Genomic DNA, 22,776 nt, shown 5'->3' with positions numbered 1-22,776 from the left:
TATTTTTGTTATTTTTGAGTCACTGTTACGTCATTTTTTATATTTTTTGTCATTTTCGTCTTACTTTGTCTCATTGTTATCTCATTTTAATGAAATGTTACTTTTATGTCATTTTCGTCACTCTTTGTGCCGTTTTTCTGTTATTTTAGTGTAATTTTATGTCATTTATATTATTTTCATTTTCAGTGTTAATTTAATTTTCTATTATATTATATCACAATGTCATTTTTTGCAGATTTGTATTTCTTTTTCACATCAATTTTCGTTATTTTTTCGTCATTTGTGTACCACTTCAAGTCATATTTCTAACATTTTGCGTCATTTATGTATATTTTCATGTTGTATTAATATTGTTTTGTATTATTTTAATGCAATTTTGAAGTTATTTTTGTGAAATTTGTCTATCATTTCTGAAATAGGTTTGTGTCACCTTTGGGTCATTTTTCAAGTTTATGTCATTTCGTGTCAGTTTTTATACCATTTTTGTGTCATTCTTTTGTTAATATTGAGTCGCTATTGTCATTTTTTATATTTTTTTGTCATTATCGTTTCACTTTGCATCATTTTTGTACTATTTTTATTGTTAACTTTGTATCATTTTATGTCATTTTGGTGTAATTTTATGTTATTTTTGAGTAAATTTTTTTTGTTGCTTTTGTGTCATGTTTTTTGCTATTTTTGAGTCATTTTGTGTCATATTTTCTGATTTTAGTGTCAATATTTTCCTATTTTGGGTCATTGTGTCATTTTGGCGTATGAAATAGGGAAGGCAAACGAGAAAGTGACCAGCATAGCTTTTGCCAGGCCAAGCTCCTACCTAGCACCTCCACGCGGTCATACCCGGTAATACTCTATTGAATAGCTAAGCTAAGAGGTGCGATGCTGTGTGGTTCCCAGATTCCTGGTCTCAAAAGTGAGATTTAGGGCAGATGGCTGAGTCACAGGGCCTTGGTAGCAGGTAAGCCTAATATGTTATTTTAATTGTTTGTTTTGTTTTAGCTCATCAAGCACCTCCTACTAAACAATGAAAACGTTAGCCGTAACAAGCTTAAATAATGCACATGGATATAAGAAGAAAAAGAAATTAAATTAATTGGATATTAGATGCACTGAAGTAAACCCAAATGACGCAGTTATATTTCACTCGAAGGATTGCTGGCGAGATTGTTCTATTTTTGCTCATATATAGAGTAGGGCGGGGCATAAGTGCGATGTTTTAAGTTGTCATCAATTTTCGTGAGAAATAAAGAAGGACAACAACACAATATATTTTATGGCGATGCAGTAACTCAATGTTTTTACATTCAACTATAAATCATCTGCGGTAATAGTGTTTTGCAAAAAAAAATTCTTCTTTCATCTGATCAAGTGCTGATTCGCACTTTTACCCCACTAGCGGGGTATAAGTGCGAATACCGCGGGGCAAAAGTTCGAAGCTAGAATCTATGAAATTAGCCCAGCAGTAGCTAACAAAACCATATTATCTTCAATTTGCGTTATGTTTCGGTAAGGAATATTCTCAATTTGCACCTTTCCTATTTTGCGCTGGTGTATTGCAGCCTTCGTTAGATCGAAACTTTTCCAAACGTTTGTGTTTTGTTTCATCAGTGAAAAACATTGTTTTCCTTCGGCCACCATCTGTACAGCACACAGTTTTCTGCAGATCTTTCATTTCTAGTATCTGTAATATAGTGCCTAAAGCTGTATATAATTAGCAATACATTTTTACCTCGTCCATGAATTATACTTTTGCCCCGTCCGTGAATCGAACTTTTACCCCACTAGGCGCTTGACGGCGTTAGATTAAATTACGGAAAAGCGAAATATATTTTGTAAATTATTTTTACCGTATTTTCAAAACAGATATGTGAGTGATGTAAAATGCTGCTACAAATTTTCAACAAGTAATATCCTTCTATTGATATCGTATTTGCTGTATAACAAAAAATTACATCAAAACCGCCCTAAAATAACATTTGCACATAACTCAGCAAATATGCTTCGTAAGTAACCAAAGTTTACGTTAGATTCAAGCTGTCAAAGTAGTCACCCATCCATGCCAATGTAGAGAATTTACTCGGAATCTGCACCGATAAATCACTGAGTCGCACTTTTACCCGCATCGCACTTTTGCCCCTCCTTACTCTACTATATTTTCATATTTACTTTATTATTGAATCCTCATGATCTTTATTGTTTGCCTTGCTCTACCAACACGATATCCTCTGTTTTCCTGTAACATCTATGAAAGTATTATGGGTTCCCTGCACTTTTAAAAGTAGATGCTGCACTAACATTCCTACCCGTTTCCCCTGCGGTTGGTCGGACGTAGCCAGGTATATAATGTGATTATGTAGCCATCTGCGATGTGTACAACCTCATATGCTAATGCTAATACCAATGCTGATTGTGTCATTTTGCCGTCACTTTGTGTTTTTTCCTGTCATTAATTTTTGTGACATTGTTGTCTTATTTTGTATATCATTTTTGTATCAGTATTTTATTATATACCACTCATTGCTTTTCAAATCATATTCGTGTTACTTTCTTGTCTCTTTGTTTATTTTTAATGTTATTTTTCACTTTTTTGCACCCTTTAACGTTTTGAACTGCTTGTGTGTAATTTTTGTGCGATTTTTTTCTTTAATTAATTAATTCAAGAGTAACATATAAAAAGGGCCTATGTGCAAATGAGAGATTCCGCTTATCATGGCGATACAAATTCACTTGAACGGATTAATTCTGCATAAAATGGGTGCTGGCGTTATTTGCTAGCTATTGGTAAAGAAAAATTACATTGGAATACATTCATGTCGCCGTGGTAAACGCAAGAGAGGAGACACGCAGAGAATCCCTCATTTACACACAGGGCCTTTTCACATGATGCTCTTGAATTATCACTCTGTATGGCCCTTATAGACTCGGAAACTACTGAACCGATCGGCATTAAAATTTACATGCAGGGGTTTTTGAGGTCGGGGAAGGTTCTTACGACGGTTAGAGACCCCTTCCTCTTCTATAAGGGAGGGCTTCCATACAAATGAAATACAAATTTTTGCATAACTCGAGAACTAATCAAGTGAATTACTGGAAATATGCAGGAAATTGAAAAATCACCATATTTCCAAGCGTTATTTGGCTCAGCTAACCGCGTTATCAAAGTATAAACTTCTCAAAAAGTGCAAAGGTTACTTCAAACCGACAGTCAGAATGACCGCCAATAATAATAAGGCCGTACGACTATCTTCTATCTTCTTTCGATGAAACTAAAGAGCATCAAATCAATAGCAGTTCCAGATCCATCCCATTTGTATAGATGATCCGCAATTCATAAATTATCAAACTGCTAACACCAATTCAGACTACTACTTAACGATGGTTAGGATTACGATGCACTTTGAACAATTTATTTTGAACGAAATTCGGAAGGATGAAGTTTGAATTGTGAACAAGCAGAAACGTAGGCATAAAACTCAACTCTTCTGGGAAGAGAAAAGGGCTTTTATCAAACTTTAATCCTTAACAGATCACGCGTGATTGGTGACTTGTGGGCTTTCTTCAAAATTAGCGTACAAAATGGGCTGTTAAATTGCATGAAATTTTGTACGCAGGCATAATTGAATAAAAACAATACACTCAAGTCTCTTTTTACAGGGTTTATTTTTGTGATTTTTGAATTAAAGCGGTTTTTATGACGATTTTTGAATTAACACGTTTTTTCTTCATCATTTTTTTAAGTAACACGATTGTTTACATAATTTTTCAAATTACGCGTTTTTTAACGATTTTTTACAAGCCACGAGTCCCCCGTGTAAAAAAAAAATTGAGTGTACATAAAAAATTGGAGATCCGAAAAACTTCAAGAAAATCTTTTAGATTTTCTTGGACACTGCTTATTTAGAAAATCAATAATTCTTGAACCAGTGACGGCCGAAAAACCAAATTTTCTCAGCAATTCAAAAATAAATTTCTCTGGTAAAAAGTTATTTTCATTTTTTTACTATTTTTTTCATGGCGATAGATTTCAAGGAACTCTAAGAAAAGTTAGAAAAACTATTCTACTCCCCGTAAGGTTTTTGATTTTCTTGTTTATCAATTTGTATTCTTTTACTGACCATAATTTCTTGATAGGGCGATTTATTATATAGAGTCCAGTTGAATGACGCCATTTGAAACATCCTCGCAACTGACAGACTCCGGACAGTGCTCAATCATGCAACATCTGTGCGAATCATAAACCACTGCCTGATTGTTCCCTAGTAGGGGATCAATTGGAACATTCGATGCGTGATTAAGCCCTCCCGCCCAGCGGCCAATAGACTGCCGTTCGCCCTCTCCTGCATGGCCTTCTTACTAATTGTAGCATGACCCGGCCGCGACCGAGTATGCTGGTGCAGTTAGTGCTCATGCCAACTCGATGTGGTTGAACAAATTAGTCGCTTAATACAATTTAACGCATGACCGACCTCAACCTAACCTCTGGGTCTGTCAGCTGGCCTAGCATTACCGATCAAAAATCGGTTCGTTCGCAGTGCCAGTTAGGTTAGGGTGTACATAAACAAATATGAATATGCATTCAGTTAAATTTCCGGCTTATGTCATCCGCTGAATCAACCGGGCACAACTCGAACCACTGTTTGCACTGCTACTTAACACCAGACGAAAGGAAGCAGAACGACACGTATTGTTTTCTCATCCACAACCGCTCGTCGTCATAATCCTGCCGTTTTGCGCGACCGACCGGCTTGATTGTGAGGATACTTTCCAGCGCGACACCTGGGAATAGTAGAAAGAATAAGAACCAAAGCGAGAAGGTGCCAAGTCAACCTGGCCGCCGTAGATGGTTCCCCGTGGATGAACCAGCAAACAAATAAGAAACGTGACAATTTTGCTTGATGGAATTAGCACTAGTTAGTATTCATCGTCATTCCGACCAAGACTGTGACTTCTTCGTCGGCTCGACAACCATTCCGAACGCCACGCCGTAGGACAACACTATACATACTTTTCGCGCAAATCTGCCACTGCCATCCACTAGACTGGTCACCCGGTGCATGACGGGTTTTTACAATTCGGGATTTGGAATGATATACCGAACGAACACCTTTTTTGCATCACTCCTGTAATTTTTTTCTCGTGCTGATTGTAATTAGCGGCAATTTATGTTTGTTATGAATAGCGTTGATTTATTGTCGGTCTAATTTGTATACATTGTAAAAGGAATTAGCTCACCGATGTATAGAGTGTGAAGGCCGATGTTATGGATTTCAATGCAGGCATTGTGTACAATTTACTTTACAAGTCAGAGTCTTCGATTCTGACTTCTTTTGCCTACTTCTACTTTATCTGGTTATTTAAATTTAAATAAAACTAATTTGCAAATTCAAGATCAAGGTATGAAAAAATTACGTTCTATTTTGAAGATTTTTCGTAATCCTAATTTGTAGTACTAAGAATTATAACTACAATGCTTCCCGACTGACAATGACTTGCAGCATATATTGGTTCGAAAAAAAACCATCTGCTCTTTACTTAATTATAGCGACCGCCTTGTTCAACACTACCATTATCAAATTGCCATCCATCTAATCGCTAGATAACATCACTTTCGCCACCTCTAAGCCGACTTCGGGATACTGCATCATAATTTCCCTCATCGAGCTTGCTGTGGCCATTAGTCACCTTCAATAGACAGTTCGGCGTCCGTCTTTTGTCCAGGAAACGTCACTGCCCCTGCTGGGGGAGAAAATTTATTACCATATCTAGCGTGCGCCGCGAGCTCACCGACGACGACGACGACGACGACAACAACGGACCGAGCGCTGGAGCTAAGTAAGCGTGACTATCCGAGCCTTATCAGCGTGACATCATTAATCTTGCTCACTCAATTTCCGCGCCGCCACTAGCAGCAGCAGCAGCAACCAATATGCAACAACATCAGCTGCTGCTGCTACTAGCATGAGGTTGACGATGACTTTTTCACTGGCGGCAGCAGCAGTGGAGGCACGCTACCAAACCACTATAAACGTAGACACTCCTATGGCGTAACCTCACTTCTGCTCAGCTGAATGATGAATCTTATCTTATCATATCGCTGACAATCAGTTGTGCTACCTCTGTCTCACGTGGCATCTCTTCGTAGGTAGGATAAATGTATGGAAATGTACGAATTGATTTTTAATTCATTGACAGATTTCGTACTTTCTAAATATACACTTTTATTTTTTGAATCGAATGTCGTATTTTGAATGGAAATATTAACAGGTTTAGAATCATTTGCATTAAGTTGAATTTCGTTAATTGCTTTTTTTATGCAGAACTTATTTGATGCAACTGAATAGTTTTGCGAAAAAGATAGATGTCATTTGCTTTTGAAAAGCATTATCATGCAAAATTTCTGTAAAAAGCAACTCCAGGCAATCGTTTATCCTTTTGATCTTCCGAAAACCAAATTGGACATAAACTAATTGGTAATAAACGTTTCGATTCGACCCAATAGTCTAGACTCTAAACTAAAATGTATCATTTAATTCAACACAGTGCATACATGGTAGCATCCCAATCGCTCTATCAGGTTGTGATCGGAAGCTGGTTTCCCCGGTTTTTTATTTGATTAAAGAAAAGCACCTCTTAGCGAAACTAGACAGAGTTTTCAATAAGTAGAATTGGCTTCTGTCCAGCCAAGTTTTGCCGTCGAAAATAGTGATTGGATAGTGTCGTGTCCCGAATGCACGCCACAATTATTTTTTTGTCTATTTACAAACTATGGACATACTTTTCTAGCAAAATCCAAAATTCACCAACATAGAAACTCTACGCTTTCGTTGACCATATTACGATTATGCAGTTTCCCAGCCGTGTTCCATTTCAATGATCCTCGTTTAAAACCCTCCGCCAATTAATCGCGTTTTTTCACTTGATCACAAGCACTGTTTTCCGTGCAAATTCCTCACGTTGTCCGTTCTTTCCAATGGCTCTAAACGCTTCTGTCGTTTTAGACATCGGAACACTCTTTGTTCCACAACAGAGTGGAAGACATTCTGTTGAATGACGTGTCGAAGTTTTGTTTCGTTTTAGACGCGAACGTCTCATATTTCTCAATCGATAGAGCAATTCTGTCGGCGGCCATTTCTGACTTCATCAACGTTCAACACTCGTTCAACCATTATAGACTGGTAATTAAGACCGTTATTGGGTCTGTAAGGAAAACCAGAACGCTGATGGGACCATTTAGGATATTTTCGTGGTAAAATCGCAGCTCTAAATGTTTCACACAAAACTGAAACTAATTTTGCATCTAAACTAAATCTGGTGCGAGCACCTCTCGAACACTCCTTTTCCCGGGGCAGAATTTGCTGTGGGCCCTAAAAAGAAAGGATTCAAAATTGGTGTTACAAACATAATAATATTCGTGATACAACGCTGTACAGTGTGACACATATATATTCGAACAAAAATCATTTTATGCTTGCAACGGCATATCCAATTAATACAATTAAACTGATACCATGTGTGTTTCATGATTTGCGTAGTTTCATTTTCGTATTGCGTCTCGTTCGGTGCGCACGTACCATGTTTGTTTGAGTTACGGTCGTTGATAATAAATAAATAAATTCCAAAACGGTGCAGTTAGCTGCACTATTTTTCGTGACCTTAAACTTCTCAGTATAAAAAGCGAATTTGTATACTATACAGCAAAAAGATTTATCGAGACGTGATCTGTTAAAAATCGTAAAAACTAACGGAAGAAAACGAAGCGTTAGAACTGCAGAGGTCAAGGTCAAAGGTTGTTCGGGATGGATCGGGATATGAAAGCATACAAAAAACGTAAAATCTATGGATTAACGGAAACAACAAAACAAACTTGACAGGAAAGATGCAAACTGCTGCTCCGTTGGCACGGTGATTCCGAAGTGATTTTTTCTGATAAGAAGTTGTTTGTTCTTCTAGCCCCGCATCAGGTTCGAAATGATTGGTTGTGGTCGGTTTCGATCATGAACGTTCTAAAGCACAAATTCAATGTATCACGATACCAACCAAAATTCATCAAATTCGTTCATAGTATGGGGAGGCATTTCAAAGAAAGGGAAACTTCTTCTTGTAACGGGTGCCAACTAAAATTTTGGAATTTTTTCGCGGCCCTTATACTCAACAAATAACGAGCTCAGAGAGAAATGAGAGTATGTATGTGTTAGCTCTCTCTCTCCTCTTTTTGTTAATATTTTTTGTTTTGTTCATGCTTGCCCAGTTTTGCTAAAAATGGCGTCGAAACAAGAAACATTCCGGGATCGCGTTGTACACTTCAACGAACTGCAACAGTAATCTCGGCAAAAAGTATACGGTACAACATTTAAAAAGCAAATATGGTGCGGCTTCGACTGTTTACCATATCCTAAGATGCCCAACAACTATTCGCCAGCAAGCTAGTGAAAGACCAGCCAAAATTATGGACGCAGAAGAACATCGTTCTCTTTCTCGTTTCTTCAACAACAAGCCCTCTGGTTTGGCTATCAATTAAGATGCACCAGACGAATGTTTGGAGAAAATTTTGATCCCGTTTCTTCGTTTCGTTCCTGATTACCCATTCGATCCCATTTTTACCCAAAAGCCACGACCCGAAAAATCTGTCTCAGTGCGCCCAATCGAAAATTTCTTCGGGATTTTGAGTTCCTTGGTGTACAAAAATAATTGGAGAGCCACGAATTGCAAACAGTTGATTGGTAGAATCAAGAGATGCATTCGTAAAGTTGACATGAAGGCCGTACAACGCTCCTGTTTCGACGTCAAACGAAAGCTTCGCCGAACAGCCGATTACGGATTATTTTCAATTGTACACTATTTTTTTTTCAACAATGGATAATATATCTTTAATTTAGGTAAATCAGATCTTCTTCATGTATCTTTGTCTTTTTTTGACAGCTTGAGAAAAAAATTCTAATATTTTAGTTGCCACCCGTTATTTATTAACAAGGGTGTGAAGAAAGTTAATGCAAAATACTATCTAGAAATGATCTTAGAACAAAATTTGATTTCTCACGTTCGGGGAATGTATGGTGAAGAATATTACTGCTTTCAACAGGATGAACCTCCAGCCCACACTGCAAAACTTGTGCAGGCGTGGTGCAAAGCCAATCTGACGGATTTCATATCGAAAAAGGAATGGCTTCCAAGTTCTTCTGATTTGAACCCACTGGATTTTTCGTATATGGGTGTACACCTTACTAGCGCAGTTGTTATAAACTAGTTGTGGTAACCGATTAACGACTAATTTCCGTCATAAATAAGTTGCTGCAACCAGAAATGAGGGAAGTGTGCTGCTTAGGCATGCAGCAGAACTCCAAGGATTATAAATATCATAATTTGGATGAATTTAAGATAGTTATTAACAAGATATGGGATGATATTCCGATGGACTTCAAAAAGCGTTTGAAGCGTGTTATCCAGGCAAAAGGCGATTCAATAGAGCAATGATTGATTGTAGCGTTCTATATCTATGGGCAAACAACTTCTAAAATTAAGCTTACTAAGTTTGTACAGCGTTCCTCTTTACCCAAGCTGCGTGATCTTCGGACTGAACCAAGCTGTAATGGGAACCAATTGTAACCGGATCTTCCCAGGTCCTGTGGATCGCAAATATTGTTGAACCTTTGAACTACAGCGGACTGGAAAAAATATCCCAAAGTTTAGAATCTGGTTGAATATTTTTCGATGAAAATGAAGGAATGTTGGGGTTTCTTTGTGTTCTTGTAAGTGCTGTTAACTTCTCAGGTGAATTCAAATTAGCAAGAAAAGAGGAGTTCGCTTCAAATTCTGAGCAATACTCCCAAGTTCTTTAGTATTGGCCTTTTCACTTGGTGATATTTTCAGCCCATTTTTGGCAAGTCTAAAAAAAGATTTTGATGTAGAACTACGTCTTATGGCAAGGTTTGAGATAGGGTTTCATTCCAAAAAATCAAAAAATGCGAGCGTCACGAAAAAATGAAAGATTTTTAGCGCTGATTAGCGGTTTTCTGACCGATTTTCAATATTTTAGCGCTAATCGATCAGAAAATCTTCTACGCATTCACATCAATAAAGAAAACTATTGATTTTCAAGTGCGCGTTTTTGAAAAATTGGACATAATGAAGCATTGTCCACCTGGAAAGCCTCACTTCGTGATTGGTTGAAAGATTCTGTGCGACGATTGAACCTAAAACAATTTTATATCTGTGCTTTTTCCTCTTCATAGACTCTCCAGCAATGACAAAAGAATAGCCAGATTCATTAGATAGCCAAACATTAGCCGTTAGGGGGAATGAGAACATTAGGTGCCGCCTTAATAACCATTTCTGTGAAAGCGCTCTGTCTAAAACCGTTGGATTTTATCTTCTTGCATTTTGAACGCGAGAGCATGTCGTGAACTCATGTGGAGTCTCCCAAAATAAAAGCACTTTTTAGCGTTCCTTATTACAAAAATACCTGATCCACCTACCGACGATTAAGGCATGTTTAAAACCCGCGTTTCAAAGAGGCATAAAGGCAGACGACTCTTACCCATGTACCGTAGTAACTTACTTGAAGCAAATTCGATGGAGTATCCAGTTCAGAACCTTTCTTGGTAAACATTGCAATCCTTGAAATGGCGCATCCCAAAATCCAGAAGGTCCGCAAAGGGCAGACTGGAATCATTGGCTAATGGCTACACATTCCATATCCATCCGGACAGCATTGAATTTCGCGTAAAAATCTCAGAAACATTAATCTCGTCTGCTTGCTTGAGAAAGAAACAAATACTTGTTGGAAGTTTAGGGTCTTGATAACTAAGCTGAATAATGTTCCGTTCGACTTAGTCGACTTGAGGTTATTTGACATTACTACAAACATGGTGATAGATGCAGCAAAAAAATTAAAGCGTTCTTTTTCCACGGGACCAGATAATATTCCAGCTGTGGCCTTGAATCGCTGTACCGAGCTATTGGCAATTCCTTTGCGCACAATTTTTATAAGTCGTGCGAATAAGGTAAATTCACTAATATTTGGAAGCAGTCGTTTATGTTCCCAGTATACAAAACTGTCGCTCGTCAAAACGTAAGGAACTTTTGCGGAACTACGCGTCTCTCTGCTGCGTCAAAACTGTTTGAAATGATAATGACTGGAGTGATTTTATCCTGCTAAGAACTATATATCTATAGCGCAACATGGTTTCATGCCTGGTCGGTCCGTTTGCACGAACTTAATGGAATTTGCTTCATTTTGCATTTCGTAAATGGTGAACAAGAAGTTAGTCACTGTAATTTATACGGACTTCAAAGCTGCTTTTCATAGAATTGATCATGCTATATTATTGCGTAAACTTTTTTAGCTAGGGACATCTCAACAGATGATTCAATGGCTAAACTTGTACGTGCGTGGAAGAAGTACTTGTTGGTTTCTTGGTTTCTGTATTTCTCCGCAGTGTTCGAACATATCTGGAGTTCCGCAAGGTAGCAGTATGGGTTCGCTGCTCTTCTCGCTGTTTTTCAACCATGTCACATTCCTGTTGGGTGCTGGTTGCAGACTTTTGTATGCTGATGACCTGAAACTGTTTTTGATAGTTGAAAAAATTAATGATTATCGCCGCTTTGCTTTGTTCCATGTATTTATCATGTGGTGTAAACGAAACTGGCTGACAATAAGTGTTGCGAAATGCGAGTTGATGAGTTTTCACCAATTTGTTTAATTATCAAATTGGCTGAATTGAATGGCGCAAAGTCGACCCACATGACCTTGGGATTTTATGACTTTACGACAACTACCGTGGCGTAATCCAGAGAAGCGCCCACCGTACTTGGATTATTGCCGTCTACTTGACTTAGATTCACTTGAACACCGACGTATAATGCAGCAGATAGTATTTGTGGCCAAAGTCAATAAAGGGTGAAATCACGTCAACTTAATCCTGTGCAGAAAAACTTACGAGCAAGTTTTTCTGTTTTCATAGCAAGAAGCACAAAACTCACATATATTTTTCCCGCTTGATCACGTTCTGCTTTGTTTCAACTGCTACCCGGAGCTATGCACATATACATTTAAATTCGTTGGCATTCTTTCGTGCGATACGTAGCTGTACGTGAGCGTGAGTGAACGAATCACTATAAATAAATCGCAAACTTAAACTCAAACACATATTTTCATATTTACATATTGCTTGAAATGCCATCTGTGGAAGAATTAAGCCAAATGCTCACAGATGAATTTGGTTCACATCGCATAGCAACAGAGACATTGCGTATAATAGCGAGAAATGTTCAAATGTGAGTTTGGCGCTTGTGATCAAGGTTGAAATTTCATATGCTTGAAATCTCATTAGTTTTTTGCTGCTTTGAATATCTCAACACTGGTACAATGACTACGTAATAAGATCTTTAATTTTGCATTTAGTACTCATGTAGGCATTGTCAGATGAATTAACAGGATAAATAACTAACCCTTCGTGCAGCCGATCCTCCTGAGTAGAGCTTAACTCGAGGGAGTGATTCCTGTGACATGGGTTTATTTTTCCTTGGCACTTTCTAATTCCATTTAGGATTAGGGGAAAAATAAGTTACGAGTTATCAGACTGAAAAGATCCATTTGGTTCAGATTGAATGCGCCACACAAGCGCAAAGACTTACCAGTACAAGTGCGAAATAACAAAAGCGAAAAAAACAATTTAACTGAAGCATTCACTGGGAAGTGCGCTGTGTGCCTCTCTAACGGGAGCGACACCGGATTGAACCAATTGTAGGGTAAGTTAACCTATAGTGGGCCCTTTAACTTTAATGGGCTTCCGGTACAGTGTCGGTGTTTATTAACTTGTACTTCTTATTTCCGAGGATATACAGTGGGATTTCCAATTTAGCATGGCTCGACTTTGGCATGCCTAGATTTTAGCGACAAAAGTATCCGTTTTTGGCAACATAATATACAGGTATACCTCGATAGTACGTACCCTCGTTAGTACGTACCCTCGATAGTACGTACCCTCCATAATACGTACATTTTGCCTCGATAGTACGTACATTTTGCCTCGATAGTACGTACACTTTCCAGCAACACTTTATTTGTTTCATTCCAAGTTTCACAAAGGGCAAAATCATTGATTTAAAAAAGTTAAAAAATACCCGATATATTAAATCAATACCACTAAAATACATATTTATTCAATAGTGCATGCAAATTTGCAAATTTCATGCAATATTAAGCATAATACAACATTGTTTCAAAGCCTAAGATTGTGATTCGATAGTACGTACATTGCGGTAATACGTACGCTAAACGAAGCGAAGGTGTACGTACTATCGAGGTATACCTGTATTTCACTTCCAAAAGTATGCTTAAACTGTTAATATTCGGCAGGGCAGTCTTCGGAGAAATTTATCAAGACTGAAGTTTGATGTTTTCCCGACTGAATCCAGTCGATAAAAAACACAACCTAACTCAAAAAGTATGCTTAAATATCAGTCAGTTTCCGCATACATGCTTTAAATGACGAAAAAATAATGCCCTCAGTGTGTTTATGAAAAAAAAAATTTGCGGTTATACAAGGTTTCGAACAAAAATATATGTATTGCCGTGCCTTACCGCAGCTTGCCATAATCTTATTTGCAGCGGACGGATAGCTCTTGATGGACGTTTTAAACATGAAATAATTGCAACAGTTAATTAATAATATTTAGTCGATTTCTAACGCATTTACAGTTAATTTTTTCATATCAAATAGGTGTCGGGATTTTGGCACGGTTTCGATTTTGGCAACATAGGCGACATGCATTTGTTGCCAAATTCGAAATCCTACTGTATGACATGAAACAGAAATTACTAAACATACCACACATTTTCGTTCATAAAAGGAAAATGGACATTGCAATCTGTTTTCAAAAATATGTCAAATATAGAAATATATATATTTTTATTTCAGGGTTAAACGGAGGTTACTCATATTGTAAGTGCCATCGGTTGGGTGTTTAGCGTACCAGTACAAAATAATTTATGGATGAAAATCTCTCAAGCACTAAAGGGTCCACTAATGGTTAATTTACCCTATATGTTGCGAAGATCCAGTCATGATAAAAGCGAATCCCCCACTGTAAAATTATGAAAACTAATGAATTTGATATTTTTATAAGCAGAGGTCGACTCCATTTTAAGCACATTGTATAGTTTATTGTATAGTGGGATTTCGAATTTGGCATGGTTCGATTTTTTCATGCCCCGATTTTTGCAACAAAACGATCCGGCGGTTATAAAATGTTTCGAACAATAATATTTTATTGCCGTAGAAGTACGTCTTACCGCTGGTTGCCAAACACTTACTTGCACTAGACGGATAGCTCTTGGTGAACTTTTTAAGCATAAAATGGTTACAATCGTTGATTAATAATACAATAATGTTCTGGTTTTGTCAGCTCCCGATTTTGTCTACCCCCGATTTTTATCCCGATTTTGTCAGCTTATAAATTTTGTTTAACTTTTGTGCTTTAAAACCTGCTGTATAAATCTTTTCAAACGGTTTGAAACTATTCTGGTTCTCTGAGTAGAGTTTTTGAATAAAATGATGCCTTGTGAGTAAGGCGCCCAAATTAGGATATCTTTCTAGTGAAAGTTCTATGGTTCCTAAACAAGCAAAGATAGAGGTATATGTACTATGTTTAGCAATGTTGTGTATTTTTACTATTTGTACAACTTTGTAAAATAAGGAAAAGTCATACAACAACTACAAAAACAGCTAAAATAGAAAAACTGATTTTAACGATTTATCATTTATGAGAAATATGATTTTTCTATCTTTGGTGAAGAGATAGAAGGTTACTGTCTTGAGCAAAATTTCTTATAATAATATGGTGTAAAACTTTGCAGAACACTTCAATTAATTTTAAGAAAGTCTTGCAAAGGTTCCTAAAGCCTAAAACCAAGTTATCCCGCTCAAAGCTAATGCGCACCAAAAAAGGTTCTGGACCAGTGTGCTGTGCACGGTTCATTTTGCTTTCGGTTGACCAATTGAGGGTTAAAATTTAATTTTTAGTTGAAGTCTTCGATATTGCAAGTCTTGAATTTTGAAAAAAAAATTCGAAAAAAAAAATTTCCCGATTTTGTCAGTTTCACCATTTTGTCAGCCCAAAATTCAACATGGGGCTGACAAAAACGGAACATTACTGTATTTAATCAATTTCTAACACATTTACATTCAATTTCTTCATATCAGAAAAGAGTCTCGATTTTGGCACGGTTTCGATTTTGGTAACATAGACGGCACGCATATGTTGCCAAAATCGAAAACCTACTGTATTACAATACATAAAGCCTGAGCTCCCCTTGTGTACTTATTCATTGCTTCTTGCTGAGTATTCTCATAGTGTTAACAGTATCATTCAAAAACAACTAAACAATCAATCCACATAAAAATCGTCATACAAACATGCCATAAACGAAGTAATCAAAACGTATGTTTGCAATAAAAAAACGCCCATTTCCGCTATTTCACTACATTAATCGCTCAACAGAACCGTAAACCTTGCCCTCTATAAAGATTGCCTTCCAATCATGTCCTACGGATTGCCGTGCATCCACCGTCCAAAAATAACCCGATCTCTCAGTAAGAGCAAAGCCGCCAGCCAGCCAGCGCAGCAGCGGCGGAATTCTTCGACATTCATTTCGCGCGACTGATAACAACCGGCTGGCAAGCTGCCTTCCCGCCGGCCTGTTTGCCTGATGATTGTGCCATCCCCTGCTTCAACTTATCTTTCGCGTTGTTCACTATTATACAGGGGCTTGCGATGGGTGCCATGTTTTTGTTGCCAACATCTCAGCACATCTCGACAAAGGTTGGCAGCAAATCTACCTGTCAGACGGGCGCTATTTCTTGCATTTTTTGAAATAGCGCCCTTCGTTAAGTGGACTGTCAAACACCGTTCGTTAAGATACGGATAGCACCCCGCTGCTATTATAGGACATATAGGTACCTACACACATTCGGGGAAAATGAACAAGCGGTAGGGTATGTTGCTGCTTCGTCGTAATTGCCTATTCCCGTCCTTACCAACACAAATTATTAAAAATATCAGCGATTTTTATGACACGCAATGCAAAATTAGTTATTCCCTAATATTTTAGTTTGTTGCCTCTCACACGCGATCAATCAAAGTGAGCTGAGATCTATTTAAATGCTTTTTTTCATTAGAGAATTCCTACCAGCCAAATTTCCAACGTTTTTTCGTGCGACGAAGAAGAAAATGTCGACTAATCGTTTCAATTTCCGTCATTCATAAAATGAAAATAACTCACGCAACGCATTGTTGTTATTCTGCAGCCGGGAAAACTTGCATAACCTACAGAAATTTTGCAGAATAACATTTGTCCTACACAAATACATGCGCGCTAGCTTCGTAAACATTATTGTGATTTTTAGTTCGGACGATGAAAAATTTTGATGGACGGATTTTAAAACGGTACGACGAATTTAAGATATAAAGTCAGTTACGTAATTTCAATCACATGCTTTATTAATCGCTTTTTAGTGAATTCGAAGGGCACAGATCGGAAGGTGAGTGTGTTTGAGTCAAATCAGTAGCAGAGCTTTTGGAGTATTTATTAAATCCACATGAGAAATGATGAAAATTAGAGTGGCTTTCCTCACTACGACGGAAATTAGAAATATACCCTATGTTGTTTTTGTTTTCGTCCGCCAGCCCCAGCTCGAGCTCGAGTTTGAAGCAACAACCTTCTTGCAAAATGCCGACCGATTTCAGAACACAAACAACGGAAAGGAACGAAACGAATCCGCTTTCCGGTTGGTCGGTAATGTGACTCAATACACACGTAAAATTTTCCGAAATAAGTCACACGTAATCAACAACATTTCAGCGAAATTATTGAGTCGGCGTGTGGCTGTCTGACTGACAGCATTGAAAGCATCATTGCTCGTTCGATTGACATTGAAAAACGTACCCCGAGTCTGACGGATGTGATTGGAGCACTTCACTTTTTACAGCTGACTTGTCATTGTCGTTATCACTTCTGTTTCGCGGAAAGTTGTACAAGTAAGAGACATTTCATATTACAAAGAAACGTAAATGATACATAGGTAGATGTTTCATAAAAATGTTTAACAACTTATTGAGCAACTGATTTGTTAAATGCCGGCATTCTTCTTTACTATGATCGAACATTGTACTTTGCAGAATTAAAGTTATCGCCTGACCCACATCGTTACTCTGGCAAAGTATCGTCCCAGTTTGAATTGCCTTCTTTGATCATACGTTTCGGGCTCATATATCTGAATTATAAGCTCCCGGTTTGACTTCTTACTTTAAACGAGCAGTTGGACGGCAATTAAAACCGACCACACAGAGCAAACCCGCCGAACATAATCCCGATGACGATGATGCTATGTACCTACCGATGATGACGATAAAAACCCAACGCATATAGTCACCCAGCCGTCGTCGTTGTCTGGCGGCGGCGGCGACGACGACATCGACGGCCGGTTTTATTTAACTTTTTTTTTTCATTACACTTTGATCTCGTTCGCATTACTCTCGCAATATCAAAAGGGAATCGCACATACACATATCGCATTAACGGAGCTCCCGCGGTCGGTCGATATGATCTGTTATTTTTCCCTCGATGTTGTTGTTTTCATTGTATGCTTATGCTTCATTCCGTTCCGATCCGACGTCGGCCGGAGCCGGAGCAGTCGTTGCGAAAGGGCATAAACAGAGAGATTGGGAGAGCGCGGACCCGAGCGTTCTATTATTTTTCTTTCATATGCACGCGCACTCTATTTTGTAAAGCAGATTGCTCTCTTCTTCCGATTCGCTCACGTGGAAGGTTTCTATGCAACACTGATTTAATTTTATGCTGGTCTCACAAACTGAATCGAGGACCGTATTCAGCTGCAATTATTTGTTTAGCTAATGTTGTTGGATAGGTAGTAAATTTACCAAATGTAACATAGTTATTAAGCATCAAATTATATTTTTACACAATTGTGAAAATTTACCAAAAACATTACTGAATAACCCGAATATCCGGACGAAACCATCCATAACCTTGCTTGTGACCAGTGCTTGGTCAATTTGTTCTCACTGTGCGGAGCACAAATTTCACGAAGCGCACTCAAAACGAGAGACAGGAGAGTAAACCCGAAGAGCGAAACGACACTCGCTCCGTTCGGCCGTTCGGTTCGGCTGCCGAAGGTGACGTTGACGGCGTTTTCTCGTCGCCTGCCTGGCCTGGCTCAGTCGGTTAGTTTAGCTATCGCCAGCAGCAGTAGCGGTTCGGTTTGTGCGGTTTTAGCCTTCTGCGGGTGTGTATTCTAGCACTAGAATATAGTAGTGTCTCCTCGCCTATATGTATGAGTAGACCGGTTTTTTCCTCTGTGCAGCAGCAGCAGGCCTGTGTGATTCCGTTTTTTGCGCAACCTGAGATTCCTAACGGGAGTGCGTTTTCGGGATAGCCCTCGCATAATCGTCTCTGTAGGCAAGCAGTTCTATCCAGTTTTATTGTGCTTCAAGTCGGTTTTGCATTCGGACCGGTTTCACGGGCGTTCATTGCTGGGGAGGTGTGTTCCGTGTCAGTGTATTGGAAAAGGTGTGGGTGTGCGTACATACAGTTTGCTCCGAAGGGAGCGCAGATTCGCGGAAACAGGATTCTTCTCATCCTGTCTGTTTGTGATTGCCCCAGCAGCCGATGGATTCTTTTCAACCGGAGTGTGCACACAGGGAAGTGTTCCGGTGAGAAAGCAAAGGTGGATTCGGAATGAGTCAGAACCCCAAGGTGTGATGCTAACGAAGAATCTTGCAAATTGTTTTCATATGAGCATGTGAATTACAGAAACAGCTGAAGTGAATGTGTCGAAGTTAGTTGTAATTCAACTTTTACAATCGAAAGCAACGAAAACACGTGCTGACGTAATAATTACTCAGTTTGTTTTGAGACCTCGTGAGTGAAACGAATATTTATCACAGTTTGTGATATTGTACCACACTAGCCGACGAAGACAGCTGCCTGCATTTTGGATTAATTTCCGACGTACGCTTCTGATTCCAGCCGCGGAATTATTATTTACGAAGAGTTGTGAATCGAACGAGTCCATCCAAAGCTGCCAAACGACAGGAGGTATATATCCGTGCAAAAGCAACAGAGAAGCAGAAACAGAGAATAAAAGGTACAGAAAGAATCACTATACCTAATTGAATAGGGTGAATGAATTGAACAGTATTTAGACCCTTCTTCAGAGAGAGAGCGAGGGTCCAGTTTGACTTTGCTTTTTCCGAATCTTACCAATAAGCCAGAATGAATGTAAGCAAGTGTATGAAAGGGTGTGAATGATTTGCCATAACATTTAGTAATACATACGTACATATATGTATGTCGATAATGAACAATTTGAAAATACATATTAAAATCGGATTTAATCCATCTGGTGATGAAAGGAACCTTTGTTATACCATCTTACTTGTTATATGAGATAGAAATCGACACGTTTTCGGAACATAATTCAACTGTCAGTTAACGCTGTACTAGTTGATTCATACTAACTTTTTCCAACTTTTAGAGAAATCTTGTATATTTTGATGTAGGACCACGTCTTACGGCAAGGTTTGGAGATAGTGTCATTCCAAAAAATTCAAAAAAATGTGAGCGTCACGAAAAAATGACAGATTTTGAACGCTAATCATGAATGGATTTTGATAGTTTGAGTACCAATCGATTCATAATATAGTAATGTTCCGATTTTGTCAGCCTCATGTTGAATTTTGGGTCGCCAAAATGGGGAAACTGACAAAATCGGAAAAAAAATTTGCGGAATTTTTTTCAAAATTCAAGACTCAAGACCTTGCAATATCAAAGACTTCTACCAAATATTAAATTTTAACCCTCAATTGGTCAACCGAAAGCTCAATGAACCGGGCACAGAACACTGGTCCAGTACCTTTTTTGGTGCGCATTAGCTTTGAGCGGGAAAACTTGTTTTTATGTTTATGGAACCTTTGGAAGAGTTTCTTAAAATTAAAAGTTCTATCGTCCAGCGGTATTCAAATTTTGATTAATCCCCCTAAAAGAGCAATAACTAATTTATTTTTCTTTAGTTTCAGTATAACGCATTGATATGTTCTGCAAAGTTTTACAGCATATTGTTACAAGAAATTTTGCTGAAGACGGTAATCTTCTATCTCTTCAGCAAAGATAAAAAAAACCTATTGAAAATCATTAAAGCAGTTTTTCTCTTTTAACTGTTTTTGTAGTTGTTGTATGACTTTTTCCTGTTTCACAAAGTTGTACAAATAGCAAAAATACACAAAATTGCAGAACATAGTCTACCTCTACCTTTGCTTGTTTATGTACTATAGAACTTTTACTGTAAAAATACCTTAATTTTGGCCCCGAATTACTCGCAAGAAGGCATCATTTTATTCAAAAACTCTCCGCAGAGAATCAGAATAGTTTCAAGCAGGCTGAAAAGTTTTATAAATCATGTTTAAAAGCACAAAAGTTAAACAAAATTTATAGGCTGACAAAATCGGGATAAAAATCTGATCAAATAGGGGGTAGACAAAATCGGGAGCTAAAAAATCGGAACATTACTGGTAGATGTAGCAATTATGTGGTATTTATTACAATTTTCGTTTTCAATCACTAAACAGTTTCAAGGTCAAATTTTCTCATACATTTTTTTCGTGGTTTGCTTCACAGGCAGGGACGACAGTTAAACACAGCATCGGTTTAGTGTGGTTTCTTTTTACAAAAAAAAGTAACAAAACTCCCCCGTCCCAACAAGTCGAAGATTCTTAACGACGTTTTAACCTATACTAATTTGAAATCTGTGGTTGGGAAGTACGGACCAAAAACCACTCCTTTTCTTCAATCGATTTTATCGTTTATACATTAAAACCTATTCTAATTTGATGCCCTGAAAATAAACAGTTTTGTTGAAGTGTAAAATCCCCCCTTTTCTCCGACCAATTTTATCTTTAAACATAGAATTTAGTTAAATTTGATGCCCTGAAAGAGCGAAACGTCATAGAAAAGTGAGCGGTCATCCTTTATTTTGCCAAATTGCATCCATATACTGCAAGAACTTCGTCGGAAATGTTGCCTTGCTCGGAAACAGGACTGAAGTGATAATTGTGCATGTGACGTGACGCAGCATTTGCTGTTTTGCCTTAGTTGGTGTTTTGTAATTCATTACATAGTTTCAATTGGTTTTCTGTCAAGTATGCAAATAGCTGTAAAGTACAATGTCAAAAGGAATTAGGAAAGATGCAGAGGACGTTAGCTAATTGATATTTTAACTGGCTGTCCACAGGTTAGTTGTAGGACAATTATACTTCAAATCAATCTTATCACAATGAATGGTGCTATCAGCAATTTGAGAGAAACTGACGAATGCGAATCAGTATTGTAAATGATAACCCAGAATATTTATTTATTTTTTCGTCAACTGAATACCAGTTTCAAACCAGTTACTCAAACTTAACTAGTGCTACAAGTTATGGAAAATTTGTTAAAATACAAAATCTTCGCCAACAACCATTACAAGTTGTGTAATTGTAATTCCATTCCGAAGTATGGACGAAGTCGGTTTCTGCGTCTTTTGATTTGCAGCTTTCTGTCATGCGAATGGTGCGAAATCCAGCACACAACGGTCGAATTTCATTTGCTGCAAAAATGGGTTATTTGAGCAAAATTACTAATGTGCAACATAATTTCAAAACTGAGAGCTCCGTAAGGGAACAACCTTGAACTACTGCTGTTATTGTTATTCTTCATTGGTGTGGACGCAGTGTTTTCATATATAGAAATGATGTAGACAGTGATTCCACATTTCTAATTATATACTTTACATATTTTCCGCCCGCCCAGTTAGCTCCGGGGTACGATGCTGGTCTGACAAGCCAGTCGTCGTATGTTCGAATCTCGACTGGCCGGTGCCGCTCTATAGAGTCAATAGGTGCGCTAGCCCCGTGATTTCCTGTACACTAATAATAGGACACCACCTCTAGTTTCTGATAATAAATAACAGAAGTTGGCGCAAGTGTTTCATCATGCGCCATGCGTGAGAGTATGCTTGAAACCATCAATGTTTCCCTGTTGAATACAACAGATGTCGTTACTTTGTAACGCATATTGTACATTTCGGAAACAGCTCAATTTTTCGCAATAAATTTACTCAAAGCAACAACATTGTTCTCTCATGCATCTCAGTTTATTTTGTGTTTATCGCTAATCGCAATATAACGTTTGACACCTGAACCAATAACTAGTTGGTAAACATAGTTTTTATTTATTGCGTTCATGTTGCGAAATTTGATTTTTTTCGAATTGAAATGTCGCAAACATATTCAGCTCCTGGCTCTCATACGGTATCAAATCACTTTTCCGGGCTCTCGCATGATTAGTAGTAAGATGCTATGAAGAGGTATAGGAAAAGTTTGTTTTTTATCAAAATTAGGCAGAAGTCATGAAAATTAAGTATAACAGAGTAACTGTACCACAAATTAAATTAGTGATTGTTTTTCAGGAAGCTAAACATAGATAAGTAAGAAATTTTGATTTTACTACCACTAGAAAAGCGCCATCTCTTGAAAAGCAACGGTTCGTATGGTGTCCTATTGGCTGCGAAGTTTATCGATGTAGAAGGGTCAAGTTCTGAAGGACGTTTATACCCATAACTTTGCTTTTACGTATTTTCCAAAGATGATAGAAATCTATACAAATTTTCACTGCTGCACTATTTTTATTTAAAGAAGCGTTTCAGTGATTACAAAAACCTC

General features: G+C 38.0%; 1 protein-coding gene across 4 annotated transcripts in view; it reads left to right on the top strand.

Annotated features, from left to right (window-relative positions):
- Positions 1-22,776, top strand: part of LOC128738209 (uncharacterized) — a 402,077-nt gene that overhangs the window by 148,519 nt on the left and 230,782 nt on the right. The window contains exon 1 of one of the 4 annotated variants that reach the window (XM_053833170.1): positions 18,277-19,166. The exons of the other annotated variants lie outside the window; for them this stretch is intronic. The gene's annotated coding sequence lies outside the window, so the exon portion shown is untranslated. Of the gene's footprint in view, positions 1-18,276; positions 19,167-22,776 lie in introns of those variants that run through there. 4 annotated transcript variants of the gene reach the window in all.

This window comes from Sabethes cyaneus, chromosome 2, assembly GCF_943734655.1.
Source record: "Sabethes cyaneus chromosome 2, idSabCyanKW18_F2, whole genome shotgun sequence".
Lineage (NCBI taxonomy): Eukaryota > Metazoa > Arthropoda > Insecta > Diptera > Culicidae > Sabethes > Sabethes cyaneus.
Note: the sequence above shows the minus strand (reverse complement) of the source record. Positions and strands in the feature narration are given on the sequence as shown.